This window comes from Pongo abelii, chromosome 13, assembly GCF_028885655.2.
Source record: "Pongo abelii isolate AG06213 chromosome 13, NHGRI_mPonAbe1-v2.0_pri, whole genome shotgun sequence".
NCBI lineage: Eukaryota > Metazoa > Chordata > Mammalia > Primates > Hominidae > Pongo > Pongo abelii.
This window is the reverse complement of record NC_071998.2, coordinates 46,210,017-46,227,804: the sequence shown is the minus strand read 5'-3', so window position 1 is coordinate 46,227,804 and position 17,788 is coordinate 46,210,017.

Genomic DNA, 17,788 nt, shown 5'->3' with positions numbered 1-17,788 from the left:
TGAATGGTGGTACAGCTATACAATAAAACACTTTATGAATGATTAGAATATGTGGCAGATCTATATGTAATTAATAGAATAACCTTCAAAATATAATCTTAAGTGAGAAAAATGAGGTTCATGTAATTTAAGTGGCTATAAATAAATCTATTATTTTCTATGTGTGTACAGTAAGTTTCTCATTCTGTGTAGGCAGCATTGGTGTCACTATCACTTATAAATGTTTATTTTACATAGATTTCTCCAGGATTATGTTTTGAGCAACCTCCTGGTAAGGCTGTGTACTTTTTTGCTTCTAGCCAATGTGTTGCTCAGTTTTTTCTGTTGCTGTTTTTGTTGTCGTTTTATGGAACTGTGTAGAACAGTAGAATGACATATTTCTTTGAAGAAATAAGCTTCTGAGTTGAGCAGCAAATAACATAATACTCTTCTGGTTTTGCCTTCCTAGCTTGCAGTAAAGACCCTCTGAAGAATCATCTGAAAGGGCATTTGAAAGTCTATAAATAAATGTACAAAATATTAAGAGAAATTATATGGTCAACAAAGTTTTAAAGAATGTATTGCCAACTGAGTATGTGAGTGCTGTGATATTCATGGCCAACTTTGACCCAAGAGAATGAATGTAGTGCATTTCTAATTAGATGTTCTTGCATGGGAGAGAAGAATCATAATTTTAATCCCTGCTATATAGCATTTTAGTATGCTGACCTTTTAGTAAAGGTGCATGCTTGATTAGAAAACATTTGAAACACACTTGCCATTGGAAGACAGAGTTGTAAATGCTGAAAGCAGTGAAATGAGCCCCCAACTCAATATAGACTCTCCAAAGGTCAAAAAGAAGGAGCCCATCTATTTAACTGCCCAAGTATATGAGGCATCCATCCCAGTACAAGGTAGTTTCATGATAAAAAGCATTTTAAAAAAAGCAATGGCACTACATCAGGCCAGTTTATAGTCTGTATTAATAAAATTTCACATATTTGTATATACATATATTGATGTTTTAGTAATAAAAATTTCAAATTTTAGAAACTATAATTTTTTCTTTTCCATCACATGATAGCAATTTTTATTATAAAGTTGATCAGATTAAGAAGGCTGCCAGTGAAATAGAACAGGCTCATCAGCAAGAAAACAATTCCTAATTACTTTCTCAAAGAAAAATTCCCGTCACTAAAATTTGTAGTTGTTTCGCTTTTCTGAAGCAATTAATGGATTATGTTCTGCTCCATTGAATTTTTAAACTTCCTGATATTTTCTTTAAGCTACTGTCTGTAAAGGCCACCTTTAGAATCGTTGCATCAGCACAAATGAATGAGTTTGAAAAACAAAATAAGAAAGCAAAGCAAAACTGGTGACTTGAAAAATAAGATTTCAAAGAAAACAGAAAGGGAAATCATTTCATGTTTGGACTTTCAGTGTTTTATATTTTATGTTCTTAAATAATATATTAAGGCCTACTAAGATATTTCTTGGTACATAGAGGAAACTCATTAAATTTCTGAAATATTTTTATTCACTTCAGTTTTGTAAAGCAAGAAAAGCTAATAGGATTTTTAACAAGTATTAAGTATTACTATAAAACAGAGATGAGATGTAAGTTCCTAAAATCCTGAGAATTGCTATTTGAACTATTTAAATAAGGATTTGTCAGGTTTATTACCCTTATACTAATTCAAATTGAATATGTAGCCTGATTGTTTCGATTTATATTCACCATTTAATCATAATATTAAACAAAAATTATAAAAAGCCATTTGCTACCATTCACAAATATTTTTATATTTCAACATGTGTTGCATAAATATTCTGCAGATATTGTATGTTTCTTATGTAGTGATAACTATCCTCAAGATGTAATCCACGCTTTGGATTTCATGGAGTATACTGTTCTGCTTTTCTTACTCATACTTTTGACCTACATGCAGGGCAATGGGGTTTATGTGAGATGTTCCTTTGTAATCTCTAAGTAGTATGCTCATTTTCTAACATGCATAAGATATATTCTTTTCTTTTTTTTTTTTTGAGATGGAGTCTCAGTCTGTCGCCCAGACTGGAGTGCAGTGGTGCGATCTCGGCTCATTGCAAGCTCCACCTCTGGGTTCACGCCATTCCCCTGCCTCAGCCTCCCGAGTAGCTGGCACTACAGGCACCCACCACCAGGCCAGGCTAATTTTTTGTATTTTTAGTAGAGACGGGGTTTCACCATCTTAGCCAGGATCGTCTTGATCTCCTGACCTCGTGATCCACCCGCCTCGGCCTCCCAAAGTGAAGACATATTCTTAATATTTTTCAGGCCTCATTGCTTGCCACTAATGAGAACTGGAGGTCATAATCTAATAGAAGAAACAGTGAAAAGACTAGTGGTAACAAATTAAAATACCATGAGATATCTTCTGTGAAAAACAAATCATGAATTGTGTACATTTGTGAAACATAAAATAAATAATTACCAACATTTTAGGATCTTTAAAGGATCTAAACAATAGCAACATTGACTAGTGAAACTGAACAAGAGATTACTGAGGGAGAGAAAGTAAGGCTATTATTCCTATGTTAAAAACAAGTAAACAGAGAAAAATGAAGAAAAAGAGAAAAAGAGTAAATAACTTTCATTGGTCAGAAAAGCAATTTAGTAACTGAGGCAATCATTTCACAATGGTACTAGGCCAAGAAGTTCAAAGCATCATTTTCCCTTTGTGCAAAATCCAAACTTTCCAACTACTAAAGTGTAAACAGTGTAACAATAGTATAGTCAGCACAAGCTAATATAAAAGAGACTGAAAGGAGGAGTAGGAATGTTCTGGGATAAGGGTAAAGAAAGGGATCAGTGTTGGAAAGAAATGGCCCAGGAGTGCTGTCACTCAGAAAAAGAAAACTATTGTCTTTAATTGTAGCTGTAGAAATTGCTGGAGTTGTTTTAGTTTTAGGGAGAAATCTACACACACATATAAAGTTCCTAACCCCCTCCTTGACTCTTTACCAGTGTTTCAGTCAGCACATTGTTTAGTAATCAAGATTGCTCAGTCTTTGCTTTTACAATGTATCTGACCTAATCATAAAACCAGTGAGTAATTATAAGAGGGAATTTGGGCATTGTCAGCAAAGAATTTGAATTATTAACCACTCTGTGGAAGTCAAGATAGAAACACAATATTTCTGGAACGTAATTGAGAACATGGAAGAGCCACAGAGCAAATGGGTTGGGATAGCTTGGTGTGAGGGCAAGATCCTGGATATATGAAGCCTGATTAAGCATCTGATATTTGGGAACATTGAATTAATAAATGGAATAATTTTGATTCTCAGTGGTGAAAAAAAATGTCTTTCAGTCTCTCTTGTATGCCCTAAACATGAATAATAAGGTCCTAATTATTCTTTGGTGATTTTCTTTTATTTAGACATATTAAAACTCATCTTGTCTTTTTAAAGGTAAAGTTTTAAGTCAATTCTTCTCCAAACTATTGTTTTTGCTGAATGTGTGTATTTTGTGGCTGTCCACAGAGTGTGACAGCAATCTCTACCTCGTCCTAAATTAAACTGCGTATTGAGACTGATGACATCATACATGCACCAATAAGATGTGAAAGAATTTCTTACTCATGTAGTGAGGATTTCTAAGGACAGGCAGGTAGTCCGCCAAGCTGATCTGAAGTGGCTTGATTGAAGAGAGTGACAAGTGTCTGGTTCTAATTGTTAATGGTGGAGGTACAGAGTGAAGGTTCAGAGGGCCGAAGTTTGCATGGTTTGAACTTCCTCCCTAGTTCAAGGGAGGGATGAAAGGGGCAAGCAGGCATTCTTGTCTATTTGTTCATATGCAGGGCAAGAGAACAAGGGGGAAGAGTGGGGCTGAAAAGGGGCCAGCATTCAAATCTCAAAAATGGAGTCAGCCTAAAAGGAAAAACAAAAGAGAATATAATTTTATTTGGAGACAGAAATGTCAGAAATTAAATAAAAAGTCAAACTCTACACTCCAGTTTTCTGTTTTAGTCATGAAGCCTAATAGAAATTTTCCTCTATAAAATGAGTCTTTTCTCATGATTCACTTGAGGTGTACCTACTCACCTTCAACATTCACTGCAAATGACAAATGTTTTCTATTCTTAAAAGACCTACCTTGAGTCTCCAGATGGAGTTAAATTTTCCTCCTCTATGTTTCCTTAGGGATTTATTTATATTTCCGTTATAACATATCCCGTTGTGTGTATTTATTGGTTATATTGTCAAAATGTGTTTCCCCTGCTTTCCAGAATTTTGGATGAAAGCCTGAAGCTTCGAAAAGTTTGTTCATAAGGACCCTGTGTTGGATACCTCCCATCTGCTCCCCCAACCTTCTCCATCTTTCTTCATTCTCCTGTCTATCCTATGAAAAACATATTAGATTATCTTCCCCTCTGGCTCCTGTTTCGTTTCAGCCAGTGAGGGACACTAACAGATTCAGAAGAAATAGAGTGAGGTTAGGTGATTTATTCCTCTGGCTCCATCTCTATAGTTCACCTTGAAATGACTACAGCCTTCATGTGAAGTTCACAGCCTTCCTCAAGAGAGCTTCTCTATTCACTTTCTTTTCCGGTTTCTAATAGAGGCCCCTTCCTCTTGTTTATCAGAGTCCTCAGGTTCTAGTTGGTTTATGAGCCTAGGATCATAAATTATATTTTATGATCCCCTTCACTCTGTCCACACCTTTGTCAGTAGTCTTATTATTAAACTCTTCCTGAAATATCATGAGTGCGATTAACTTGTTGGAGATATGATTTATAGATACTCTAAGATTATTGAAAAGTCCTAGGCATACTTATGCAGAAATTACCAGGGGATGAACTGAAATTGGAAACTTCATCTTTATCTTACCATAGAACTTCTTAAAAGGAAACCAGAAATTCAGGAACTTCATTGATAATTTTTCAAGCATAGAGAACACTTTGACTTATTCCTTCTCCTTCCAAAAAGATAGATAAATAGGTTGTCAGTAGTAAGAAAAGCCTGGCAATTTATTGTCATGTTACAGAATTGTTAGGTTACAAAAATTATAGAACTATCTCCACATAGTTTCTTCAATGAAGTGTGGCATATTTGTTATCTATTGCTGCCATAACACATTGCCACAAACATAATTGCTTGAGGCTATACACATTTATTATTTTAAGTTTTGGAGGTGAGTAATCTGAATTGAGTCATATAGGGCTAAAATCATAGTGTCTCAGAGCTGCTTTTCTTCAGGGTGCTCTAGGGAAGAATCTGTTCCTTGTCTTTTTCTAAGAAAAGAGGCTGGAACATTCCTTGGCTCATGTCCACATCACTCTGACCTCTGCTTACAGCTCCTTCTTTTTCACTGACCTTTCTGCTTTCTTCTTATAAGGACCCTGTGATAACATTGGACCTACCAAGATAATCCACTCATTTCAAGATTATTAATTTATTCACATCTGCTACGTCTCTTTGTCAATAAAGTAACACATTGACGGGGTCTGAGAATTAGGGCATAGATATCTCTGCGGGGGGTGCATTTTCAGCCTACCACATGTAATGAGAGACTTTTGGGGAAAGAGGGATATGTGTACCTTGGAAATTGAGACATTGTGAAAATAGACTCTGATTCATGATTACCAAGTGAAAATGTTGGAAACTAAAGGCAAAGTGTTGCAGCTTGCAAAAATACAATAGAGATTAATTGTCATTTAGATAAATTGCATTTTCATCGTTTTAGCAGAACTAGAATATGTGGTCTTCTCTGGGCTAAGTGAACTCCTAGGAAGTAGATAGCTTGAGTCATTGTGGAGGGACTCAATTTAGAAGGGTTTTTCTAGGTGGAGAAACTTCAGCAGTAAGTAGTTGTGTGTGGCATACCACCAAGAGCATACTTTGAGAGCAAGTGTGGTATCACAAGATCAGTAGGAGAGGATCATGTCTCTTGTCAGAAAATAATGCAGTATGTCATTGCAGAGTGTCCCTAATGTAACCAACCACAAATGCAGTGGAGAAAACACGTGAATGTCTACAATAATAGCAGGCATGATGACCAGGGAAATATCATACAAAGAGATCATTAAAACAGCACCAAGTAAATAAGATGATCTTAGCACCTTTTCTTCTGTCCTCTACCAATCATGACCCTTAAATAACAGGGAGAGGAGACAGGATAAAAAAGGAACGTTAAATAATTGGCCAAGCTTCTCTTTGCTGCACATGATTCCTGAATCACAGGAAATAACTAAGATGAGGAGGGGAGAAATCATTGGCTTTATGTGATATTCTACTTTGTATTAGACTGGACTGCACTTTTACTAAGTAAACAGATTTTTCTAATTATAGAAATTAGCTAATATATGCTCAGGAAAGGGATAAAAAATCAGAGAGAATACATTTAAGGGCAGTGAATATTAAAATATGTACCATATTTAATTTTAACCTTTCTAATCCAGCCCATTAAAAAAAAAAACTGGACAAGTTAGCAAGTCTTTCTCTTTTTCAACTTTTAGATTCTAAGTCCAAAGAAAGCAGGATTTTTTTCTACTCATCTGACATCTGATAAAGCTGGGCCTCTGAATCCCTCTCTTCGTCTTTCTACCCATGAAAGGGAGTCTTTCAAATTAATGCACCAAGTTATGCTGGAATCCATGAAATATAAAGAAAAAAATTTTCTTGTAAATGCTCTTTTCTGACAAATGTGAAAAACTTTAAAAATCTCTAAAGCACTGAAAGAATATTCCTCATTATTCTCATATGGAGCCTAGAAAATTGTTTTTTTGTTTGTAGGGCATCAAAGTGGAATAAAGTTAACAAAAGCAGCAACAAAAAAAACAATAACACAAACACATGAAACAACAAACCCAACAAACAAGCGAGAAATAAAAAATTATTTAAAGTTGGTGAGAAGATAAAGGAATAAAAATGTGAAAATGAAGGAAAACCAGAAGAATGCTCTTCATATTAACTCCATGAACCTTAGAGTAGAAAAGAAAAACTATATTTTCCATCACTTTCTAGAAATCCAATGTGTTTATTATCTGCAAATATAGTATAGGAGGCACTGAATAGACATTTTCAGAATGTACGGAAATTTTCATCACTGAGATAACATTTCATGGGTCTATGTCTTGCATTCTATGGTTATCCACCACTTAATTTTCTAAAATCTGTTTGGTTTACTAGCATATTTACCTTGAAAAACTTTCAAAACAAAATTTAGGTTTTTGTTTTGTTTTATTTTGTTTGTTTTTTAGAGACAGAGTCTTGCGCTGTCACCCAGGCTGGAGTACAGTAGTGTGGTCTTGGCTAACTGCATCCTCTGCCTCCCGGGTTCAAGCAATTATCCTGCCTCAGACTCCCAAGTAGCTGGAATTACAGGTGTGCACCACCACAGCCAGCTAATTTTTGTATTTTTAGTAGAGATAGGGTTTCACCATGTTGGCCAGGCTGGTCTCAAACTCCTGACCTCGTGATCCACCTGCCTCAGCCTCCCAAAGTGCTGGGCTTACAGGTGTGAGCCACTGCACCCTGCCCAAAGTTTCGTTTCAATTAAAGCAAGGCAGATAGCCACCATATCAGAATTCTACAAGAATGAAAAGATAACTTTTTTCTTAATCTGTATAAACATTACTAATAAATATGTAACTACAGAATAATTTGAACTTACCATAATTATTTGGATTAATATATTTTTGAATTTATTTACAATTTATTATGTTGGCCTGCTTTTTCTGTATAGGTCTCCATACATGAGTATAATAATAAGATATAGGCAGTTACCATGAACCAGTAGCTACTATTTCTCCATTTATCCTCAGATGTTAAATAAAATAAAATTATCATTTTACCTAGTTATTGGTTTTTATTAATTGAATTGATGGTTTTGTTTTGAAAAACTATGTCTATAATAGACCCCATATTCAGTGATGTTAATGTAATTATCCTAAGGTATTTTTGAAGGGCTACACCATTACTTTATCAAAATATTATTTTAGATGTTTTTCAAATTAATGCTATGAATGGATTGTTTCCACTATAGAAAATATCTTTTTTATACCTCACCCTTAGTGTAGGAATTGTAGAGAATGAAATATGCAACTTGTTTATAGCCATTGATGTATAAATCTAGTCCACTTGTTAGAATCCTGATATTGCTGGAGGGCCTTTATAAAAGTTCCTGTGTATTAGGTCTTAGGTCTTCATTAAATTGTAGCAGTTAATGTGTAACTACTTTAGACTTTCTAATTCATTGGTTTAAGGTAGAAACTTCACAACAGTTGTGTAAACTTTTGGCAAAAACAAGTGCAAAGGCCCGTGGTAGTAATAGACTTATTCATTTTAGAGATTTTGCTGACCATGTCATTGTTCAGTTTGAATTTCCATTTCTGCTAGGATTCACTAATAGATTAAATATTTGAATGTGAAAGATTGATTTATCATTAAAACTACTTAACACATCCATTGACAAAAAAGACTTAAGATATTTGAAGAGATTTATTCTGAGCCAAATATGAGTGACCATGGCCTGTGACACAGCCCTCAGGAGGTCCTGAGAATGTGTGCCCAAGGTGGTTGGGGTACAGCTTGGTTTTGCATATTTTAGGAAGGCATGAGACATCAATTACATACATTTAAGAAATACATTGGTTTGGTTTAGAAAGGAGGGACAACTCAAAGCAGGGGCTTCCAGGCTACAGGTAAATTTAAACATTTTCTGGTTGACAATTGGTTGAGTTTGTCTAAAGACCTTGAATCGATAGAAAGGAATGTTCAGGCTAAAGATAATGAATTGTGGAAACCAAGCTTTATTGTACAGAGGAAGCTCTTAGCTGACTTTAGAGAGAACATGTTGTAAATTGTTTTTTATTGGACTTAAAAGGGTGCCTGGCTCTTAGTTGATTATCTCCTGGATCTGAAAAGGAAGGAAAGAAAACAAAGGGGAGAAGGAATTCTCTACAGAATGTGGATTTTTCCCACAAGAGACTTTGCAGGGCAATTTCAAGGCATGGCAAGGAAATATATTTTGGGGTAAAACATTTTGATTTTCTTCCTTGTTTTGCCAGAGTTAGATTGGAAAGTAAGTCACAATAGGGTTAAACAAAACCCATCTGATGAGAATTTGTAGGGCATGACTCCTCAGACCTCTTAGATAGGAATTTGGGCAAGACAAAAAATCAGAGCTTAGTCCTCACATCCAAAAATTGTATTTTTCCTTCCCAATGTACCCACATAATAATTTTATAGATTTAAATTAAAAATAGAAAAGAATCCATAGGAAATTTCTTGGAAAATCCTAAGGATCATTAACAAATTAAAACCTCTATCTTTAATCTCAGGAATGAATGGTGAAATAAAGCAGGAAATACACATGCCTCACCTGAAGTGATCGATTTTGGAGATAAATCACCTAATTTGGCCAAGTCATTTAATTTTATGGAAGAGATAAGTTACCGTGAAAAGTGCCTTGCCCGATTTCCGAAAGAAAGAACACTTTATTCTTCTAGCCATAACCTGATGCTCACATCTGACAACAACTAAAAGAAATGGCACAACTTAGCCTCTTGAACTGCAGCAACCACAAGAGAGCAAAGAATTGGAGAAATAACTGTGAAATGATTGAGTACAAATGGACCATTGTATGAAGCAATTCAGATAAGTATTTTGAGTCCAGTATAAGAAATAATGTTTTCAGGGAACATTACTTTGACTAGTAATTATGTAACTTGTAACTTATGGTGCCACTGACTCTGACTTTTCAGATTTTGTGAGTAATTTTAACTTAGAAATATATTGTTGGGAAAGCACACAGTTTTTAGTAAGTCAATTAGAAATAATCAGGAGGTTCTCCTAATAGAATTGCAACTTATCATGTCTTTTCTCAGTATTTTTGATTCAAGTAATATCTATTATAGGCTAGGCAAGCATTATCAGTGTTGAAATTTTTCTCAGCCCATTTTTTAACTCTAGAGAACTAATACTGCTGAAGATTTCTCAGAGTATGTGTCTGTAATTCCCTTACATGACTCCTGGGTCACTGAGAAATTGTTAACATTTAGTGAACTTTACACAATTAGCTCTGTCCTTTGGGTTTTCAAACACATTTCCCTTATCCTTACACTGTGTATGGGAAAGGAAAATTTACAGTGGAAATAGAGTCTTACAGCCTTCTTCATTAAAGTCTCCCATGGCACTTTAGAATCATTAAAAGTTATAATTAGCACTGAAGTACATTCAACTCCTAAAAGGGTCATTTTTTAAACTAATAACTTTTTTCAACATCTGTATTTTAAAGTCTCAAAACAGTTTAAGTGCTCCCGACTTAAACATCTAATGACTTCCTAAGCACAGAGGAAAGAAACCAAAGTGTTTTTAAATGCTCTGAAACATATTTCTGGATACCCTCTAGACTTTGTTCACTGAAAACAGTCAACTATTTATCTAATTGAAATAGGGTTTCCTTAATTGTTTTAAAAAAGTGTTAGGTAAAAAGATGAGTAAAGAGAATGTGGTAAGAGTTATGAATTTTACTCCATATCTTAATCATGTTACTAATTAAAGTTAGGCCTTTTTACTAATCTCCTCTGTTATGTATTTTAGGAGTTTAGCTTTTAATGGTAGACACTGTTGCTTGCGAAAATGAAGTATATACACAATGTCTTCTCCCCAGTCATCATCCAGGTGTGGGTGTATATGTGACACAACTCAAGCCAATGTTATTCTCCAGAACTCTGAAAGATCTAACATTTTACAATGCTTTCAAGCCAACAAATATGTGTGCGACAGTTTCATGAATGCTAGCAGAAGAGACATCAAACCGTTCTTTTCTGCATCAAAGAACAGTTATTAGTCACAGCAACAGCAGTAGCCAGAGTATCATCATTTTCTTGTGCTGGTTCCTTGTCGAGGCAAAGCTGACAGATCTGGCCAGTAAAGAGAGGACAAGACCTTTTTAAATTAACATTGCTTATTATGTAGATAGATATCAAAAAGCAAGCAAAACAAAGGTGCCTGCTTTCCATGTAATTTATCTTACAGAATGGCACAGACACAAAAGGGGGCAGATGACATGGCCATATAACATGAGTGTTGGGACTCTGTCACTGAAGAGATGAGGCCATGCTGTAGCTAAGCAATCTTAGAGCTTTCAGCTGTTACCCTGAAGAGGTGAAGCCAACAGACTCATACATGTTCAGATACCAGGGGGCTGTGAAAAAATGCCTCATGACAATCTCCTAGGAGAATAGGAAGGCAGGTAGAAAACTTCTATTGTAATTTCTATGCACAAGTTTCCCATGATCTCATGTTCCAGAAGAATCATGGGGCATTCTGTCTAAGACCTACATCAGCCACAGTTAAGACTTGGCTATGTAGCACATTCAGCAATGTGCAAGGTTACAAGGGTGCCATCGTGGAGTCATTTCTCCCAGATCTGCAAACTTCAATTTCCACAGACAATACAGTGAAACCCAGAGGAATCCTGCATAAACATTAGGTTGCATTACAGAAAAGGACTTTGAGTTAAGGAAACCTTTTTATGGTGTGCTCCAGCAAAGATGTCCACCCTTCATATGGTTTAGATGTTTGCCCCCTCCAAATCTCATGTTGAAATGTGATTCCCAATGTTGGATGTGGGCGGTATTGGATCATGGGGCTAGATCCTTCATGAATGGTTTAGTATTATCCCCTTGGTGATGAGTGCATTCTCAGTTAGTTTACGGGAGATCTGGTTGTTTAAAAGTCTGGGGTCGAGCCCCGTTCATTCTCTTGTTCCCATTCTGACTATAGGACATGCTGCCTCCCTGTCACCTTCTGCCGTGATTATAAGCTTCCTGAGGCCTCACCATGCATGCATGTACACGTGAATGAGCTTGAGAGAGAGACAGGGACTGACACAGAAAAGAGAAAGAAGATGGTATTTGCTTAAGTAAAGATAAGCCAAATACTCTGCTGCTTGCGTTTGAAAACATACCTAATCAAAACAGCTTGAAATCAGAAGGAAATGTATAGGTTGATTCCTTGATACTTCATGCTTTCACAAATCTAACTTATTGAATGGAGCTAGATTTCCTTTTGATGTTGTTAGTCCTGAATTAATAATACTGCCGTCTACTTAGTTGTATGACTTTAGGAAATATATTTAAATTCTCACTAGGCTGTTTATACTTCCATAGCATTTGGTATAACATTATCTCATTGGCTTAGTGATAAGATTAAACTAAAACAAATATAACTATATCTCCTGAGTCCCATATACACAATTAATAAATTTCAGTTGGGCTTATAGCAAAATGCACCTGCGAATCTCCTGTGAAGATAATGGTGTTGAAAAATTCCTTTAGGACCAGGCGTGTCACGCCTGTAATCGCAGCACTTTGGGAGGCCAAGGCAGGTGGATCACTTAAGGTCAGGAGTTTGAGACCAGCCTAGACAACATGGTGAAACCTCATCTCTACTAAAAATACAAAAATTAGCTGGGTGTGGTGGCACATGCCTATAATTCCAGCCAGTCAAGAGCCTAAGGCACAGAATTGCCTGAAGCTGGGAGGTGGGGGTTGCAGTGAGCCGAGATTGTACCACTGCACTCCAGCCTGGGTGGCAAGTGAGACTGTGTCTCAAAAGAAAAAAACAAAACAAAACGAACAAACAAAAAAACAAAGAAAACTTCCTTTATTCAGTATCTGCTTCAAAAAAGTTACTAATTTTTAAGCACACGATTAAAATCAGAAGTTTAACAATTTTTGTTTATATTTTATGTTACTGAATCATATTTTGTAATAATGTATATTATGAATTTTTAAAAAATTGCTGAATTGTTATGGAGCCAAATAGAACAGCATTAATTTAGTTGCCTTTTATTTTAGCAGCACATAAATTTACTTAGTTAATTTGTTTACAGAGTCTCAGTGAAAATTTGATATTTTAACTTATTCACAAACTAGGTAATATTTGTTATTTTTTGTTTTATTTGTCATCTTTGTTGTGTTTTTCATTCCATAGCATTATTTTAGGTAAACACATGTTTACCTGCAGGGAAAAAAAACAGGAACTGCTTTTAAGACCAAGAGAAAATTTGGCCTTTAGATGGAATAACATGTTTTTGAAATTTTGTACACTTTTAGATTCAATTTGGTAAGATTTTTGTGGATTTTTTGAATCTAAGTTCATTAAAGATACTGCTATGAAGCTTTTCTTTTTTGTAATGTGTGTCTGGCTTTGTTCAGGGCAATGCTGGCCTCATAGAATGAATTGGGAAGTATTCATTCTGTTTGTAATTTCTAAAAAAAAATTGTGGAGAATTGATGTAATTTCTCCCTTAAATGATTGGTAGATATATCGTAAGAACTATTAAAAGCTATAGAAATATATGAAATCATTTGTGATAAGCATATAGAAAAAGTAGAGAAAAGATTAGGTCATTGTAGCCATGAGTGGTTATGTTAATGAGCTATAAATAGGTTAAACATGATTATGATAATATAATATTAATTATAATAAGATGGAAGATGCTATTATTCTAGTACACCAATCAGAAAGAATGAAATAAGAATTTTTCCAGAAAGTACTGATGTGGAAATAAGAATTCTAAGTGTGAGGGAGAGAGTAAATGTTATCAGCAATTGGCCTGAGTTCTAGCCAAATGGTAACATTGTGGCTCAAAGGAATTTGCACTTAGTGATTTTATATTTTTCTTCAACTGCAGCCCTAGTTATAACAATAGTCCTATCAAGTGGTAGAAACTTAAGTCCCCATGTTTCACAGATGATAGTAAGGTGCCCGACGAGGAAAAGAGCTAAGGAGTTTGAGTTTCTTTCCCTTCAGCCCCCTGCTGCTTTCATGACACCATGACATTTCCCTGGAGAGAGAAACCCCTAGAAAGGTATCAGGTGATAGCATTTAGGAACCTTCTGCTGATTTGTGATAAGCTAATTACAGTGACTTAGCCTTAATACTAAGCTTATCCTAGTATTAATGATTAAAAGATTGGATGAAGCCAGGCACGGTGGCTCACACCTATAATCCCAGCACTTTGGGAGGCCGAGGCATGCGGATAACTTGAGGTCGGGAGTTCGAGACCAGTCTGACCAACATGGAGAAACCCCGTCTCTACTAAAAATACAAAATTAGCTGGGCATGGTGGCACATGCTTGTAATCCCAGCTACTCGGGGGGCTGAGGCAGGAGAATCACTTGAACTTGGGACACAGATGTTGCAGTAAGCCAAGATCGTGCCATTGCACTCCAGCCTGGGCAACAAGAGTGAAACTCTGTCTCAAAAAAAAAAAAAAAAAAAAAAAGTTGGATGAATGGATAGATGGATGAGTAGAATACTATCACAAACAGGAGGCTTTCGAGACTGTCAAAGAAAGTTGGATCTGTCTATCATTTTCTGTCATTGCTATGGCCATTAAACTTGATCCTCAATATCTTAAGTTTGAGTCAGAGAGAAAGTGCAATTCAATTAAAGTCAGTTCTCTGAGATGCTATGATCCTACAGAGGATGGCTTTGGATCTCCCTGTATAAATGAGGTTGCAGCTCAGGTTGGATGGAGGTATTCCCACTTCATAAGCATGAGAACCCTGCCAGTACTTACATGAGGGTGCCTGAACATTAATTTCTCAGGTTTTGGGAAGGTGCATCATCTTAACTTCTGCAATGCATTAATGAAGGACCATTCAGAGCTATGTAGATGGTGGTAATGGCCTTGGAACGTGATTCACTGAAAAATGAAATATGTATATATTGCATCTAAAATATATGAAAAAAACTATTTTTTATAACCAATTTGAGCTTCTGCAAGAGCCCCCACCATATTCTTAACATATGTCAGAAAAAAATTGGGAGAGCCATTGAAAAAGGCAAAAACGATTATGTCTCAGTTTGTATACTGGCAGGTTATCTCTGCCTTTTACTTCCTTTGACCATTTTTAAGACTATAAAAGTTGTAGAGTACAGGTGGTAATGGAAATGTTTCGTGTTCATGAAAATACAAATAGTAAATTAGCCACGTGTGGTGACACCTGCCTGTAGTTCCAGTTACTCAGAAAGTTGAGGCAGGAGAATCACTTGAGCCCAGGAGCTTGAGACTACAGTGATTTATGACTACATCACTGCCCTCCAGCCTTGGTGGCACAGGGAGATTTCATCTCAGTAAAATACATTTTAAAAAAATACAAATTGTGTCTGGTGAAGATATGTTTAAATATTGTTCTGTGGATATAGACCAATGTTTTGTAAATTCATTTCATTCCTGACAGCATGTAAATGTGTATTTTAGAAAATTCTTTGAATTGGTTGTAACACCTTACTAGTGATGCCATTAATTGATAAGTTAATACAATCTTGGAAAATGAGAAAAATATTTTTAGCAGTTAAAATTATTTAGGCCTGGTGCTTTCTTTCAAGAAGCATTATCAGTTATTGGTTTTTTAAATAAATATAGGGTGATTTAGAGTATTTATCCTTGTGTAATTCTGACAGTTTGTATCTTTTAATAGTTTACCCGTTTCACCTAAGTTATCAGATTTATGAGCATAGATTTAGCCGTAGTATTGCTTTATCCTTTAATATCTATGAGGCCATAATAATTACCCTTCCTTTTTTTCTGATATTGGTGATTTGTGTCTTCCATTTTTTTCTCACTTAGCCTAGCTAGAAGTTTATCAATTTTACCGATCTTTTCATAGACTAGATTGTGACTTACATTTTTATGAAATTCTCAACTTTTTAATTTTTAAAAATATTTTTTCTGTTATTTCTATTATTTTTCTCTATTGTTTTTTATTTCATTGCTTTCTGCTTTGTTTCTCTTTTTCTCCTGTTTTCTCTGATCTTAAATTCTTATTTTTCTAGTTCTTTAATGTGGAAGCTTTGGTTTTTTGATTTAGATCTTTCCTTTTTTCTTGTATACACGTTTGATATGGTTTGGCTGTGTCCCCCACCAAATCTCATGTTGAATTGTAACTCCCACAATCCCCACATGTCATGGGAGGAACCCAATGGGAAGTGATTAAATCATGAGGGCAAATCTTTCCCATGCTGTTTTCATGATAATAAATAAGCCTCATGAGATCTGATGGTTTTAAAAAGAGGGGTTTCCCTGCACAAGTTCTCTCTTTTTGCCTGCCATCATCCACTTAAGATGTGAGTTACTCCTCCTTGCCTTCTGCCATGATTGTGAGGCCTCCCCAGTCATGTGGAACTGTAAGTCCCATTAAACCTCTTTCTTTTGTAAATTTCCCAGTCTACCGAGTAGCTGGGATTACAGGCCCACACCACCATGCCAAGCTAATTTTTGTATTTTTAGTAGAGACAGGGTTTTGTTATATTGGCCAGGCTGGTCTCGAACTCCTGACCTCAGGTGATCCACCTGCCTCGGCCTCCCAAAGTGCTGGGATTGCAGGTGCGAGCCACTGCGCCTGGCCAGATCTGATGGTTGTAAAAAGAGGAATTCCCCTGCACAGGTCGTCTCTTTTTGCCTTCCGCCGTCCACTTAAGATGTGATTAAGTGAGGCCATGATTGTGAAGCTGCCATGATTGTGAGGCCTCCCCAGCCATAAGGAACTGTAAGTCACATCAAACTTCTTTCTTTTGTAAATTTCCCAGTCTCAGGTGTATATTTATCAGCAGCATGAAAACGAACTAATACAACCTTCAATGTTATAAATTTCTTTCTAGGAACTGTTTCACCGTGTCTCACAAATGTTGGTCAGTTGCACCTTCATTTTCATTTAATTCCAGATATTTAAAAACAATTTCTCTTGAGACATTTTCTTTGGCCCAAGTATTATTTAGAAATGTGACTTCATTTTCTCCTCCAGCTACCACCATATTACCGTCTTTCCTTTTCAGCAAAATTGTTGAGTCATCTCTATTTGCTTCTTCTAAGTGTCCAGTTTGTATTTTCTCCCACATTAGTCAAACTGATAAATTATCTCTGTCGCATTAAAGCCTTAATATAATGAGTTCCATGAAGAAATACAAAGAAAGCAGACACAGGCTTTAAAATAACCATTTTTTATATAGTTATATAGTTATTTATTTCTTTTTCAAGGCAGGTTCTCACACTGTAGTCTAGGCTGGAGTGGAGTGGCACAAACATGGCTTGCTGCAGCCTTGACCTCCCAGCCTCAAGTGATCTTCCTACCTCAGCATCCCAAATAACTGAGACCACAGGCGTGAGCCAGCATGCCTGCCTATTTTTTTTATTATTATTTTTTGTAGAGACAGGGTCTCACCATGTTGTGTAGGCTGGTCTCATACTGCCGGGCTCAAGTGATCTGCTCACCTTGGCTTCCCAAAGTGCTGGGATTATAGTCATGAGCCAATGCATCCAGCCTATTTTCAAAAATTAAAAAAATACTGATTTTTGGCATAAAACTCTTAACTATTTTTAAAACAAGTAAATGAAATTTTACAGTTGCAAATTTATTAAAATTACAATGCTCTGGGTTGCATTAATAGCAGATTAAATACCACTGTATAAAAAACTTAGTATATTTGAAAAATGGTTCTAAAGAAATCCCCAATTACACATACAAAGAAAAATGGATACACTTACATATACAAAGAAAAACATGGAAAAGAGCACCAAAGACCCATTGATAAAGTGGTAAGGTCTAACTGACATATAGTTTGAGTTCCAAATGGAGAAGAGAGAGAGAATAAAGCAGAAACCATCTTCAAAGATGATAATGGCTGAAAGTTTCCAAAAAGAGAAAAAACCTTTCAGTCACAGAAACTAGAACTCTAACAATCTCAAACAGGGTGAATGTGAATAAACTGCACCCAGGAATGTTACGTGACATTGCTGAAAACAAAA